This window comes from Cavia porcellus, unplaced genomic scaffold (assembly GCF_034190915.1).
Source record: "Cavia porcellus strain 051 isolate PalLab524CR breed Dunkin Hartley unplaced genomic scaffold, mCavPor4.1 scaffold_33, whole genome shotgun sequence".
NCBI lineage: Eukaryota > Metazoa > Chordata > Mammalia > Rodentia > Caviidae > Cavia > Cavia porcellus.
In genome coordinates this window covers 25,579,944-25,596,377 of record NW_026947516.1, presented here as the reverse complement: position 1 = coordinate 25,596,377, position 16,434 = coordinate 25,579,944, and the positions used below count along the sequence as shown (strand labels likewise).

The 16,434-nt window shown below is 44.4% G+C and overlaps 1 long non-coding RNA gene across 2 annotated transcripts; it reads left to right on the top strand.

The window, feature by feature from the left end:
• The first annotated feature begins 8,009 nt into the window (after positions 1-8,009).
• LOC106026913 (uncharacterized) lies at positions 8,010-16,044 on the top strand. Of its 2 annotated transcripts, none has more exons than XR_010045367.1 (4): positions 8,010-10,116; positions 10,684-10,802; positions 11,328-11,397; positions 14,311-16,044. It is a non-coding gene; the product is annotated as an uncharacterized LOC106026913 (long non-coding RNA). The 2 variants fall into 2 exon arrangements; XR_010045366.1 differs by lacking the exon at positions 14,311-16,044 and adding an exon at positions 12,433-13,470.
• The last annotated feature ends 390 nt before the right edge of the window (positions 16,045-16,434 follow it).

Sequence of the window (16,434 nt, the reverse complement as noted above, 5' to 3'; positions counted from 1 at the left end):
ACTGGATAACTATGCGTGCACCATTGAGGCCAGCATGTAAGAATATAAACAGGTGATAACAACTTGCATAAAAATTATCCTTATCCTTATCCTTAAAAATCTCCCTTGGGCCCTGTAAGTGGACCAACACTAGCCCAGGCTGGCCTTGAACTCTTAGTGATCCTCCTGCCTCAGCCTCCTGAATGCTGGGATTATAGGCATGCGCTACCACGTCTGGCCTAATTTTATTTAAGATTCAAAAGATAGCATTAGTGCAGCCTGCGTGGTGGCTCACGCCTCTAATCCCAGCACTCGGGAGGCTGAGGTGGGAGGATCATTGCGAGTTCGAGACCAGCCTGGGCTACAAAGTGAGCTCAAGGCTGGCCTGAACTGCATAGTGAGACCCTGTCTCAAAAAAGACAAAAAAAAAAAAAAAAAAAAAGATAGCATTAGTGCATGGGAAAAGGATGAGGGAAGGAGACAGTGAACTTGCTTTATTCTTTGTAACAGATGGAGCAGAACTGCTTACGACTCTGTGTCCACGTACAGTAATATAAATAAAATAATGAAAAGATTTGGAAATAAATTCTAGAAAAACTAAGGAAGTTAATATTAAAAGTGTGGTATTTACTTTGTAAATCTTGGTTGCCCTGTGCCTCTTCACTGGTGCTGTTTCTGTAATGAAGCCTTGCTCCCTGTTTTTAACTTTCTTTTTCTTACTTGGATGGGCTTTTTGTTGTTTTCTGTGTGCATGTATGGTGCTTGGGACAGGACTTAGGACCCTCACATGTGAGATAAGCATTCTATCACTGAGCTACACCCTAGCCCTCCCCATTTTTAAAAGTTTTCCAAGGGTATGGTGTGTCTTTGTGTTGATGGCATTTTGCCGGTCAAAGCTCTGATTCACTTTCTGACTCTTTTGTCAGGAATGCAGCTGTTAAAAACAACACTGCTCATGAGGAAGGCCAGGACCTGTTAGGGGCATATTTCCTGGGATTGGAAGTTGTGTCATTCTGTGCAGATACCAGGAGAGTACCGCTAGCCTTGCTAAGGCTCTTCTGAACGGGAAGTGGGGTGGTTCACAGGGTCTTTCCTGCCTCATAAACACGGTTGCCCCCAGTGTGTGAGGGCAAAGAAGAAAACATGTGTCGTTTCCAAATCTCCTCCCTATCTTCTCAGAGCCACCCCTCACTTTGTCTTCCTGGCTCTTTGTGGTTCTGTTGACCTAAGGATGCCTAACTGACAACTATCAGACTTTTCATGCCATTGCTGTTGCATGACTTCTGTTCTTAGTCTTTCATAGGCACGATTTGAGATCTATGAGAAGGTTGTATTCTTTCAAAACCTACTTTTCTCCAGGAGTGGTAGTGCACACCAGTAATCCCAGCACGTGGGAGGCTGAGGCAGGAGGATCACTGTGAGTTTGAGGCCAGCCTGGGCTACATAGTGAGTTCGAGGCCAGCCTGAACTATATAGCAAGACCCTATCTCAAAAAATCCTACTTTTCCTTTCTTTTCTTTCCTTTTCATTCTTTCATTTCCCCCTCTTCCTCTTCCTCCTCCTCCTTTTTCTTCTTCTCTCTCTCCCCTTTCCTCTCCCCCTTCCTCCCTATCTTTCACTTTTCCTCTCCCTCTCCCTTTCCCCTCACTAACTCAGGGGCTATCACTGAGTTATACTCCCAGCCCTTGAAACCTTTTACATTTATTTATAGACTAAGTCCTGGTTTTACACATGAGTTCCATTCTAGAATTGTTCGTAAGTTGGATTCATTCATGTGCGACAAAATGAATCTTGCATGGTATACCTGTGACAGGTCAAAACTGCAGAATGTTTGTAAGTTGGTAAGTTTGTAAGTTTGTAAGTTGTAAGTTTGTAAGTTGCTATACGACTGAACTTGTCATCACTCATGCCTTTCTGAAGAATTGACTTTGCAGGCACAGAAACCTTTCTCCATGAATTCCTGGATCACTTTCCAGAAGTTTAATGGCCTCATGGATGTTCCCCCATCAGCTCACACTCAGTGGCATGTGGCATGAGGCCAGGGCAAGTGTCTCTTGTTAGTGTTCCATCAGGATTGACCTGATGTAGCGGTACATATGTTGCAACTGTGTGATGAGTGAATTCTTGACAGTTTACAACTTCATTGTGATCTCATTTCAGTCAGAACCTTTAGAGCAGAGATAGTGAAACTTTTAGAGACAAGTGCCCAAAGTGACCCAAAACACAAAGTGCCAACACTGCAATTAAACCTAGATACTGAGGTTTTAGTTTAGAAAAAACCCAACTCATACAAGAACACCTTTTGTTTCAAAAGAAAAACACATCACACATGTGCCGTAGGTTCACCACCACTGCTTTAGAGGGTACCCATCAGCGTTTGATTGCCACCAACATCCGTGTGTCTCTATGTCTTATTTCTAAATCTTGAAACAGGAGGTTGATCTAGGTGCTCTTTAAGTGCCTACTGAATGCGTGGTCTAGATAATCTGTTAGAGTGGGAAGGAGAGAGAAAAACCAATCATGATTCAAACCTCAAGGTAAAGTAAATACATGAAACTATCAAACTAATCATAATGTATAAATTAGATATCTGTGATAATGTTTTATCCTGATCTTTTGCAAAAAGCACTTGTCTTAATTACTTTCTCATTGCTGGGACACAATATCTGATACCCATAAAAAAATCATCTGTCCATAGTTGCCTGGCTCCAAGGCACGGCAGTATGGCAAGGAGAAATAGCTCATGGTGGCAGGAAACAGAGAGGGACAAATAGGAGGAGAGAGATGCACCCTTTCAGGCCACCAGTGAGCCACCTCCTCCAAGCATGCTTCAGCTCCCACCATCACACTCAGCTATAAATCTACTAAAGAGTATCAGGCCCCCATGAGCCAGTCACCTACCAGAAGCCCCACCTATGAGTGCATGAGGCTTTGGGGGCATCTAGATATTAACCATAACAGCATTCAAGGACATCTGTCTAAAACACAAATGTAGTATATTCAAGCAACAGTTCTACATTTTTAGTATATACTATTATTTCTAGGTATATAAAAGTATTCAAAGAAATACATTTTATAAAACAGGAGGTGCTAGCTTCAGACCAGATGATTTTACTGAGTTAGGACTCATCCTTTTTATGTGAGCATTGCTTTTCCCTTGGAGTACCTTCTGTCCCCAGCAAATTCAGCAAGAGTTTCCCCAGGGCTTTTGATCACTCTGGACGTATCCCTTGGGCTCACTCATTAATATTCACTAGTGGTACAGTATATGGAAAATAATGTCTTATTACTTTCATGTATTAGCAGGAATTTGAATGTTTGGCTAGGTGTAGTGCTGGGCATAGTGGCACACACCTGTAATTCTGGCATTTGGGAGGCTGAGGCAAGAGGATTGCCTCAAGTTCAAGACCAGGCTGAACTATCTAGCAAGACCTTTTGAAAAAAAAAAACCATATATACATGTATATGTATGTATATGTATATACATATATATGAGGAGAGAGAGAGATCAGTTGAGATCCAGTCTACCCTACTTTAATCAATAGGGTTGTTCAATTAGGATTAATATCAATTTGAATAATAACGTATGCCATTGTCCCTTAAGCATCTCTTATATATTAATAGCTTAATCATACCACTGTACATTATCTATTGGAGTAATACACTTAATTTGGCTTTGTTTTTTGAGATAGGTCTCACTATGTTGCCCAGGCTGGCATTGAACTCCTAGGCTCAAGAGAGCCTCTTGCCTCTGTCTCCTGAGTAGCTGGGTCTATTGGCCACTGTGTCCAGCTTTATATTTTCTAAATTCTGGGGGAAAAAAACCTTCAACTCTGTGAAATGATTACTACTTCAGAATATCACCCGAAATAAACATTTTTCTTTTTTGAGATAGTGTCTCATGTAGTTCAGGTTGGCCTTGAACTCACTACCTAGCCTAGGCTGGTCTCAAACTTGTAGCCTTCCTCCTGTCTCAGCCTCCCAGGACCCCAGCTAAATTTGAGTGCTTTCTTAAAAACATCTGAGCAAAACAAAAAAATCTTTAAAAAGGGGCTGGGGATTTAGCTCAGCGGCATAAGCACCTGCCTTGCAAGCAGGCAGTCGTGAGTTCGATCCTCGGTACCGATAAAAAAAGGAAAAAGACAAAAAAAAAAAACCCCAAAACTAAAAACATCTGAGCTTGTGTGTGTGGTGTGGCCAGGGCAGGCTCTTGGAAACTATGCCCCAAGCGCCCGGGCCCATGCCCAGCTGTGTGGCTCACAGGGATGACATGGATCCTGCCAGGCATCTGGACTTGGGCAGGCAGCCCCAGGCAGAGGCTCCTAAATGCCACTCCCGACCCAGGACTCAGGCGTGGAGGCTTAGCTCACCTTCCTGGAGAAGCCCACCCAGAGGCTGCTGCAGAAGGGACAGCGTCAGCATCCAGGCTGAAAGGAGATAGCCCACTTCTTTCTCCCCTGCTGGTCCTAATCTGCACCCCACTGTGACAACCTGAAGCTGCTGCAACTACAGTTCAGTGCAGAGTCCCTGGACTCGGTTTGTCAATCTTGGCACACACACACTCCCACCCCCACCCCCACCCCACCCCACCCCACCCGCCACCTGCAAAGACAGCCTTTGCTTTATGTTATGTCATCTTCCTCCCAGCTTTAACAGGGAAAACATACATAAAAGGACCATTATATTTATATTAAATATTTCCAGGTCACAAGACACTAAGAATCAGTTTTGATTCATCCTCCTTGAGCAAAGAGAAAGTAGATTTTTGCAAGCCACATAAGGCTCTGAGCTACCTTGTTCAGACGAAATTAGCAATTGGGTGTTGGGGGTTTCTGCCCCTCACAGTGGAGCCTTTCTTCCTCCCTCATGCATGAAGCCAGCAGCTTGGACTGGCTCTCCAGCAAATAGGTCATCACTGCGCCCCATTCAGAAGCTGGCCTTGTGAAAGCGCTCATTTGTCCTAAACAGAGCATTGGTGCATTGCAAATATTGTTCCCCGCAGGAGCAGAATGCTAAGGAGCAGCAGTACACATTTCCTCCTAACAATAGTTTAATTGTTTCCTTTTGGATGGCGTCATAAACATTTCCCTGGGAAAACACTCCTCCAAAGGTAAGACTTTTAGAGGTCTTGGGACCATATACCTAAATAGCAGAACTAAAACTCTAAGCCTTTCAAAACAGACCACGGGGTAAATCTTGGTAATGGAATGGTATGGGACCTGGGTTAGGCAGTGGTTTCTTAGATACAACACCAAAAACACGACTGCCAAAGTAGATGGATTGAACTACTGCAAAATTTCAAAACTTGTGGCATCAATATCAACAGTCAAAACTGGATACAGGAGCACACACTTGTAATTGGTGCTACTCAGGAAGCCGAAGCAGGAGTGTTACAAGTTCAAGACCAGCCTAGGCTAGGGCAATTTAGTGAGATGCTGTCTCAAAATAAAAAAACAGTTGGGTGTGCTGGCACATACCTGTAATCTCAGCACTTGGGAGGCTGAGGCAGGAGGATCACCATTAATTTGACACCAGCCGGGGCTACATCTACATAGTGAGTTCAAGGCCAGGATGAACTACATAGTAAGACTCTATTTCAAACAAAAAAAGCAATAAAAGATAACTCACGGAATACAGGGAAGGGAGGACCCTGCAGGTCATGTATCTGATAAGTCTTATATCTAGAATATAAAGAACTTTACGGCTCAACATTTAGAAAAGTTAAAACTGGGCAAATGATCTGAAAAGACTTTTTTCAAAAGATATACATGTGAGCAGTGAGCACACAAGAAGCTATCAGGGAAACACACACAAACTCACAGTGCGTCCCACTTCACACTTGAGAACCGCTAAAATGAAGAACAACTGTTGGCAAGGATGTGGTGAAAACAGCCTGGCACTTCCCCAAATGTTAGGCCAGTATGAGGCGACTCAGCAGTTCCAACCCTGGGTCTATATCGGGAGGGACGAAAACACGCCTCGCGCTCATCTACATATGAATGTCCAGTGCAGCACTGTTTACCATAGCAGGTAGCAGAAAGCCCATGCTGGGGTGCACCGAATATATTTCCATGCAACGATGTGTGATCCTCCGGCAGAAGAATTGAAGGACTGATCGAGGCTACATTAGTGACACTGAAATCATGCCAAGTGAAAACTCTGTCACAAAAGAGTATATGTTGGGAGGGCTTTATTTAGGGGAGTTGTGGTATGGAGATTGAACCCAGGGCCTTCACACTAAGTTGCATCCCAAGCCCTTTTTTAAAAATTTGAGACAGAGGCTTGGTAAATTGGCCGGAAATGGCCTTGAACTTCTGATCCTCCTGCCTCAGCATCCCAAGTAGCTGGGATTATAGGCATGCATCACCGCATCCAGCAAGCGCATATATGGTATGACCCCACTTATTTGGACTGTCAACAATAAACAAAGTCATAGATATAGAAAGTAAGCCAGTAGTTGCTTAGGATTTCAAAGAGCGGGAGAGGACAGAACGCGGGCAGTTGGAGGTTGCACAGAGTAGCAGGGCAAGCAGGAGACACACACCGCACAGGGGACCACGGGCACTTGGTTAGGCAGCTGCGGGCGCTTGCAGTCCACAGGGCAGGGAGGCACCAGGAGCAGGCAAGCACGAAGGCAGGAGTCCAAGTCAGGCCCAGGCAAGCATTCTTCTGCTTCGAAGCCTCAGTTCTGCCTGTCCGCCCTTTCCCTGATTCAGTCAGCCATGCGGATGCAGTCAACTGAGGTGCACTTCAATCCCATCTACAGGACAGCCCTCGAAGCGGCACCTTGAGTAGTGTTTGGACCCCTTGGGCCATAGTCAAGTTGACATAGGAACTAATCACAAGAGAGTGAGGAGTGATTTCTACTGGGGTTTCTTCTGGGGGGTGATGGTTATACATGTCTGAATATATTGAAAACAATTAGTGAAGCATGGTGGCACATGTCTGTAATCCCAGCACTTGGGAGGCTGAGGCAGGAGGATTGCTGTGAGTTTGAGACCAACCTGGACTACCTATTGAGTTCAAGGTCAGCCTGAATCAAATAGTGAGATCCTGTCTCAAAAAACTAAACAATAAAATAAAATAAAATGAGAATGAAGGGCTTCCTCAAAGTACAAGGACAGTGGTACTTTGATTTATGAACACTTTTGTTTGTGAACAATTTGGTTCACAAGTAGAAGCATTTGGGAAAATCTTGTTTTTGTTTGCAAATTCTGCATCGACTCACGAACATGAACATGGCCATCTGTAGAATCATGGAACAAATCAAATTCATGAACCAACATACAGCTGTATAACCAAAATATCCTTTGAGAGTTCAGGTGATACTGGCTCAGTTGTTCATCTCTTTGTAGCTTATTTAATATTGTTAACTTATTTCTAGGGAGTTAATGATAAACATGATACATCTGACAGGACAAAAATTTGAAGTACAGTTGGATTATTTTTTTCTAGTTCATTAAAACAGCTCCTAAAAGCAACTAAAAATTCAGTCTTTCTTATTTGGAGACAGGGTCTTGCTATTTTTTTGTTTTGTTTTTGTGCTGGAGATCAAACCCAGGGCCTTGTGCATGCAAGGCAAGAACTCTCCCACTGAGCCACACCCCCACCCCTTTGCTATGTATTTCTTGCTGGCCTTGAACCCACTGTGTAGCCCAGGCTGGCCTCAAACTCTCAGCGATCTTCCCGCCCAGTTTTTTTTTTTTTTTTTTTTTTTTTTGAGACAGTGTCTTGAACTTGCAATCCTCTTGCCTCCGCCTCCCAGGCACCAGGACTACAGGTATATGACACCACACCAGCAAAACTAGTCTTAGATAATAGAAAAGTAGCTGCTTGATCCTTCTCAGTTTGAGGGACAGCAAGGGATTATCTTCAAGCAGGGGCCTGTGCTGCGCTCCGTGGGGCCTACCTGACTGCACACCCAGTGCATTCTGGGACTGACTCAGTTCTGATTGGTGAACAGAAAGTACTCAGCCCCCTGGCCACTCCCACTCCCTCTTTGCCCCTGTCCTCTCAGACCGTCAGTTGCTGTTTTGGCACGGGAGGCGAGTCACTCAGAGGGAGGACTGGTGAAGCTGGTGAACCTGGGTGCCCTGGCCTTGGCTCCTGCACCCTCTAGGTGCCTTAAGTGTCTCAACTTGGGAAGGACAGAAGCCAGAGAGGCTGCCAACACGCTCCTGCGCATGGGCAGCACTACAGCAGTCTGCGCCCCTACTACAGATGCTGCAGGTGTCACCAATGCTGGGTAACACTGGGCCTCTGTGAGGCTGGCTGCTGTCATCTGGGGCCTGGTTGGGGCTCTGACCACCTACGGAAGGGAGCTTACTTCCTTGCTGTGTTTTCGTTCTGTATCTTCGTTCTTTCATCTATACCCAGCTTCCTGCAAACTGTAACTGACGAGTAACACTTCCTAAAGTCTGCAAAGATGAGGGGCTTTTTTCCTCCTCTTCTATCTCCAGCTTCTTCCATAAATGCTTGGACTCTAGCAAGATTTAGTAAATATGTGTTTTATTAATGAATGAAAGGATTTAGCTTTCTGTACTGATTGAGCCTCTAGGGCATGCCAGCACTTGTTTTCCTCTCAGAGATGAGGCTGCTGGTGCTTGCCTTTCTTTTTCCTCCTTCTCCTCCTGCAGAGTTAAGGGAAATCTCTGAAGCACTGCAGTCTTAAAGTCTGAGGAATGGGGAAGAGGAAAGACTCATGGAAAATAAAAGAGCTAAATGGGGAAGGGTGAAGTCGGGGAGTCTATATATGATATTTTATATATGTATATGTATATATATATATAATTATATATATTTTGGAGATTATATATAATCTCCCAACAGCACTATGCTACTGAACTACATCCCCAGCCTTTTTTTTAAATTTTGAGACAGGATCTTGCTAAGTTGCTCAGACTAGCTTTGAACTTGAGATCCTCCTGCCTCAGCCTTCCTAGTACCTGAGATTATAGGCATGTGTCACTATCCCCCATGTCTCAGTTGCTTTCTCATTGCTGGGACCTAATACCCGACACCCACAATTTAAGGAAGGAGAGGTTTATTTTGGCTCATAGTCTATAGAAGTTTCAGTCCACAGCTGACACCAAGGCAGGTGGGCATGGAAGAGGGGCATCACAGAGGAGAAACAGTCCATGGCATGGCAGGCAGGAAGCAGAGAGGGATCAAGGGACGGGGAGAGAGAGACTCTTCCAGACCACACTCCCAGTGACCAACCTCCTTCAATCAGGCTTTACCTTCCAATATCACATTTTTTTTTAATTTTAGGGGGACTTTTTTTGACTTAAGGTCTCACTATATAGTTCAGGCTAGCTTTTAATTCACTATGTAGCCAAGACTGGCCTCAGACTCATGGGAATCCTCCTGCCTCAGCCTCCCAAGTGCTGGGATTACAGGTGTGTGCCACCATGCCTGGCTCCCCAACAACACATTTATCTGTAAACTCATCCATTGCTGAGAATTATGCCTCCATGATCCAGTCACTCTCCAAGACCCCAACCTATGAGTGCATGAGGCTTTGGGGGACGTCCAGACAAAAATGATAACACCCCAGGTCAACATTTTTGAGTGAGAAGGAAAGGATCCATTATTGGGTAGATGCAGGGCAAACTAATGTGCTCCTATTCACAATTCTGCCACGAAGATACTAAATCCTGGTACTGTGAAGCCCCCATACCTAAGGCTGCAAAGCCAGGGGCAGAGTTGAGGGTAAATGAAGAGCTGGTTCCCAGGCACTTCCGAGGAGTCGGCTGGCTTGTTCTACCCCTGTTACCAAATTCTTTGGGGAGACCCGATAAGATGGACCCTGCCCTCCAAGAGTGTCTGAACTGGCCAGGGGCAGGTGGAGGCAGACACACACATCAGCACATTAAAGTCAACAGGTGTGACTGCTTGCAGCTTGGAGGCACAAGTGCCACTTTTCTGTAATCAAGCTAATTGTTCGAACACGCTCAAACCAAATTAGCAGGTATTCCAGTATTGTGGTTGCTTTCAGCAGCCTATTTAAGCTAATTTTTCTTTTAGACAGTCTTGCTACATAGGTCAGGCTAGACTTGAATTCACTGTATGGCCCAGGCTGGCCTTGAAAGTCACAACAATTCTCCTGCTTCAGCTTCCTGAGTGCTGGAATTACAGGTATGTACCATGCCTAGCAAAATGTAGTCCACTGAAAACCCTTGGGGTCTCCTGACAGGAGTATGCCAGTCGTAAATGAGAGATGACCACTGACACCTGTTCACCACTGAACATGTGTCATTGTAAGGGCTTGTTGAGAGGTGGCCCAAGGTCATTGCATTGGCTTTGTCGCAGAGCCCAGGCTGGGCTTGAACTCACAGTGATCCTCTGCCTCAGCCTCCCAGAGTGCTGAAATTACAGGTATTTGCTAAGAAAAATTATTTCAAAGGAGAAACGCCTGTTTTTGGCTCATGGTTTCAGATGTTTCAGTCCATGGTTATTTGCTTCAATCATTTTGAGCCTCTGGTAAGGAAGAAAACAATGGCAAAGAATGAGTGGTGGGGAAAAGTTGCAAGCTGCTTGCTTCCTGGTTGCTAGAAAGGAAGGAGAGGAGAGGGGAGGGGAGGAAGAGGGAGAGGGAGAAACCAGGAACAAAATATCCCTTTGAGAACATGCACCCAATAATTGTTTGTCTGTCTAGGCCCTGCCTCTTCCCAATAATCCCTTCTGCTCTGAACCGCTAACTAGGTGATCTACTCATAACATCAGAACCCTGCTGATCCAGTTACCTCCTGCCTCTGAACATGGTTGCACTGGGGACCAAACCTTCAACCCTTGACCTCTGTGGGACACTCAGGATGCAAACAGTTAAGTGACAGTTTTTGTGCTCCTGGAGCTGGGTGTACTCATGCACCCAGTCACTATCCCCAGAACTGCTGTGTGTATCCAGTGGCCCCCCTGGCCTCCCGTACTGCTGCCCCTCCTGGGACCCAAAAGGCCACAGCGGTATTTCCAGTTCCACACGTTCTTGGAGAGTCTTGGCAGCCCTCCCACTGAAGGGTTCCCAGCTTCCAGCTAAGACACTAAGCAGCCAGGACGGAACTGATGCTCACAGAGTCCCTGAGTGGCAGAAAGGGTACTGTTTATGCCTCCAAGTTTGGGGGTGATTTATTATACAGCCATAGCAGCGGGACCACCCTGTTCCCCGGGAGAGTTTGAGCCTGGAGAAGTCAGCAGTGCAGAGGAACATTCGAGCCATTGTTTTTAAAGGCCAGGTCACAGGTCAGCCTCTGCGGAAACCATTCTGACGCCTGAGGGAGGCTTTATCTCCTCCATTGTTCTGTCACAGCGTCTCTCACCAGCAATTAAAGCCACTTGTATCTTTCTTCCAGGTTGGATGCGGACTGTCTGGAAGATGGCCTGCATGTGTTACCTTTTCTGTAGCACTTGGTTTGTGCTTAGGTATGGACAACAGAATCAAACTTTTTCCTTTGTAGGGGTGCTGAGGATTGAACCCAGGGCTTTGACACTGAGCTCCATCCTGAGTCCCTTTTTATTTTTTATTTTGAGATGATCTCACTAACTTGCCTAGGTGGGGCTCAAACTCACAGTGATCCTCCTGCCTCAGCCTCCCAGAATCCTGGGATTATAGGCATGTGCTACTATACCTAACTTTTCTTTTTTGTTTAAAAACAACAACATACACACACACACACAACGGCCTACTATTCAGCCTTAAAAAATGAAATTCTAGTGCCTGCTTCAGGAACACATACACAAAAATAGAAGTAAAATTCTGACCCATGATAGAACATGGAACTTTTACAAAAATTTTGGGTACCTTGAGACAGGATCTCACTATATAGGTCAGATGGGCTTGAACTCACTGCAGTACTCCTGCTTCAGCCTCCCAAGTGTTGGGATTACAGGTGTGTGTCACACACACCTCAACACACTGATTATCACATTGTAAAAAACCGTATTTTGTTGTTGTTCGGGGGGGTTAGTGCTGGGGAATGTGCTGGGTGTGGGCTCTACCACTACTTATATAAATCACTGCTTAAATCTCATGCTTATATAAGCTGTTCCACCCAAGTGACCCTAAGAAGCCACGCGATCCGTGCCACAAACTGAGCCCTGAAGAAGCAGTGAATGCCTCCTCAGCATTTTCATTTCTTCCTCAGGCACTTGTGTAAAAAATGACTTCCCCGTCCAAGTTGTACTGCCCAGAAGCTTGGGGTGCAGATTCCGCCTGGCTCCTGCCCTGCAGCTTCCCATAGCCTTGCATGTGACTCATCAGAAATGCAAATGCTCAGGGCTCGCTCTGCATTGGCTGTGTGGGAGCCCTGGGGTTGGAGACCCCTATTCTGAAGTAGAGTGCCCAAAGGGACCTGATCACATGGGCTTTTTTTTCTTTTGCAATATTTGGGATAGAACCCAAGGATGCTTTATCACTGAGCTACATCCCAGTCCTGTTCATTTTTTATTTTGATACAGGGTCTTGCTAAGTTACTCAGGCTGGCTTTGAGTTTGCAACCCTCCTGCGTCAGACTCCTGAGGTGCTGAGATCACAGGTGTGGGCCACCATGCTCAGCTCTGACCATCTGGTTTGAAGGAAAGAATGTTAAACCAGGAGCTAAAGGGCCTAGATTTTTACCCTAGGTCTGCTTCTCGCAGCCTATATGGCCTGGACAAGTCACTTCACCCATGTTCTACCATCGTGCACCCCCAAAATGGCCCAATGCATTGCACCTGTTACAAATGCATTCCAAGCCTATGTCCATCAACTGAGGAATGGATAAAAAGATGTGGCATTTTTATACAATGGAGTATAAGCTCTAAAGAATGATCACATTGAGATATTTATAAATAAATGGATGCAGCTTGAGGCCATACTCATAGGGGAGTAAATCAAACTCACATGTATAAATACCAAATAGTTTTCCTAGTGTAAGAAATGGTAAGAATACATAAAATATGTGGAAATTATGATTCCCCATTATATTGCTTTGAAGCCTTATAATGTTTTCATTCATTAGTTGCAATGGTTTAATTCTGGGTTGTTTGATTTTATTGTCTGTGATGATATAAACAGCTATTTTGAAGAAAATAAGACACTATAATAGCTAATGGTGATTTAATATCATCTCGTTTTGAAGCTTTTGTTCTTCTGTCTCCATCGATTTTATCATGTTGTATCTTACTGAATTTTATTATATGTGATAGTACAAACAAAAATTTTTATGGACAAGGAGATAATATAGTAACCATTGTTCATTTTTTGATAGTTGGTTCTGAATATCCTGTAATACTTTCATTCTCTTGAATGGCTTTACACTGTCTGTCATGTTTGATACTATAGTATATGAAGGTATACTCAAATATTTCAAGGAAAGAGACACTATGGTAGCTACTGTTATGTCAGGTTGTCTTGTGGTGAAACACTATGTTGCTTAAATTGTTCTGACCTGTGTTGTTATGTCCTCTTTTATCGTAATCTTTTTTTTTTTAAATAAAAAATGCATTCCAAGCCTAGCATGGTAGCATGTACCTGTAATCTCAGCACTCAGGAGACTGAGGCAGGATTGCCAAGAGTTGAAGGCCAGCCTGGGTTACACAGTAAGACCCTTAAAAATGGGCTGGAAATGTAGTTCAGTGTGAAGGCCCTGAGTTCAATCCATGGTACTGAAGAAAAAAGAGAAAAGAAAAGAATAAATAAGCAGTCCAGGGCTGGTATGACACCTCCATGAGAGGCTCAGGCTTTTCTTACTTTTCCATGGTGTGATCCATAGGATATGGGCCTCATTCTTAGGGTGTAAAATAGTTGCTAGAGCTCCAGCCATCTTATTATATCTCCAAGGAGCAGAATGGAAGAAGAAAGGAGTATATGCAACCTGCCTTCCAAAAGTTCCATTCATTACTTCACTATACTCATTGACTATAACTTAATCTGACTGTGACGGAGTCTGACAGATGTCTTTTATGTGGGAAACAATATGCTAAATGAAGAACTGGAATTCTTTTGATTTGCAAGAAGGTCAGAAAGCACATATTGGGAGGGTAGTTATGCCAGTGCAGGCAAGGTCAGCAGGAACCCCAGTGTGTTTGAGCACACATTCCCTTAGAATGCCTGGCACAGTCCTAATGCAGCAGCCACTTGCACGGCAAAATCTGCAGCTCACAGACATCCCATTTGTACTCTAGGAGGCTGAGGCAGGAGGATGGCAAGCTTGAGCACAGCCTGGGCAACTTAGTGAGATCCTGTCTCAAAAAGTATAAAATAGACTGGGGGGGTATAGCTCAGTGGGAAAGCTGTGGGTTTAATCCTCTGTGCCATGAAAATGAAAAGCAAATATCTTTTTCTTATTCACTCAGCAAATGTCTCCTAAATGCCAGTAGACACTGGAGATGAAAGGAGAAGGAAAACAGAGCCTCTGACTCATACCTCGCTGTCCGGCTGGTGGGCACCCTCGCTGTGTTACCTTACGAGACAGCAACACACTCCCATGCTCTGCCTGGGTTGGCCCCTACATCCAGAGCAGCTTAGTTCTTGTAGGTGTGTGGACCTGAAGTGCCCCTTGCTTTGGGCTGGGTGGCCTTGGCTCCTGTCCTTGCACTCACGTGTCCTGTCTAAGCAGGGATTTTGCACAAGATGGCAGTTAGTGTACAAAGGAGCAGAGCGTGTCCTTGCTTGCTATTGTCACTAGTTCTCATTTAACCAGCAAGTCCTTTAAATCGGGAGCACTACTGGATCATCAGGAATTCAAAGCCATCTGAGCTACATGGGTACATAAGGAGACTACATCCCAAAAAAACAAACAGAAACAAAACCAAATCTGCAAGTCTGTTTTTGCGCACTGTCCCAAATGTGAAGCCTCCTTTACTTTATCAGTCTTCTGGGTCTACTCACTGATGTCCTTGAGGTAACTGTAACCCTGCAGAGGGCAAACCGGTCACATCTTGTTGGGGGAGAGAGGAGGTCGTGATATTTTCAAGTCTGAGATGCAGTGTGAACATCTATTGTTTCAAAGCAAAGGGAGAGCGGAGAGTGGTGTGCCGGAGAAAGGGGAAAAGGTTTGATAGGGTACTAAGAATAGCGTGGGAGGGATGCCAGCCCCAGCCCTGGGCCTTCACAGACAGAGGAGGTCACACGTATTGTCTATTGTTCCCACGACCCTGCTGCTTGGGCTGAGAGCTGATTTTCGCTTCATTTCTCACAGTCCACATTATTACTTCTGAATCAGATTTTGTTTTTAGCTCCCAACAAGAAAGACGTTCACACACTAAGAGTGGCTGAGAATGTCTCAGCCAGCAGCGGAATCTCCTTCCACAGCACTGTGCGGCCCTCGGCTGTCATTGTTCACGTCCGCAATCACGTCGCTAATCACGTTGCTCTTCCTGTCCTGACTTGGGACCTGCACCTGCTACTTGGCAAGCCTTTCACTTCCTTTGGCTTGGGCATCCTCTTCTGTTTCTTTTCCCATGCTATTTGTAAACCTGAAATGCATTACTGGATCCTTCCCAGTCAGAGGGACTTGCAGATCTCCCACACTTCAAGGGGACGCTCAGGGGGATTTCTTGTTCTTATCAGCCAAGTGGATTTCCAGCCTTCCTTTAAATTATCCCGATTCTCAATTGTATTATGTATGACGAAGTAAACAGCCACTTTGAAGAAAAACAGACATTATGGTATCCATTGCTGATTTCCTATCGTCATGCTGTGAAATCAGTAATATTTTTATTCTTTGTTTAGAGTGGCTTTTAGTCTGTTTTGTATTGTTTGATTTCAACATATGTGAAGGTATGGACAGCTATTTTGAAGAGAACAAGAGACATTATTCCAGCCATTGTCTGCCTTTGAAGGCCTATAATGCCTTCATCACTGTGTTCTGATCACTTTTATACTATTTTGTTTTGTATGAATTCATTGTATATGAAGATATAGACAACTATTTAGAATAAAACAAGAGACAATATGATAGGGAGTGATGATCTCCTGTTGTCATGTTTTGAAATCTATGTCACATTGTTTTCTTTTGATCTGCTTTGTTCTGTTTTGTTATGTCTTGTTTTACACTCTTTAAAATAAAAAAATAATTAAAAAATAAATTATCCCAATTGTCTTTCTAATATTTAAAGCCAAAGTTGTGGATTTTGTTGGTTTTGGTTTTGGGTTTTTGAGACAGGGTCTTGATATGCAGTTCAGGCTGGTCTTGAAGTCACTGTGTAGCACAAACTGGACTCGAGTTCATGGAGGTCCTCCTGCTTCAGCCTCCCCAGCTCTGGGATTACAGGTGTGCACTAGCACACTTGGCTTAATTTTTTCTATGGCAAAAATTGCATCTGAATATATATATATATATATACACACACACACACACATACATATATATGTCTATATATATGCACACATATATATGTATATATATATAATTTTTTTTGAGTGGTGCTAGTGGTGATTGAACCCCCAGGGTCACCTTCACTCTGAGCTACATCACC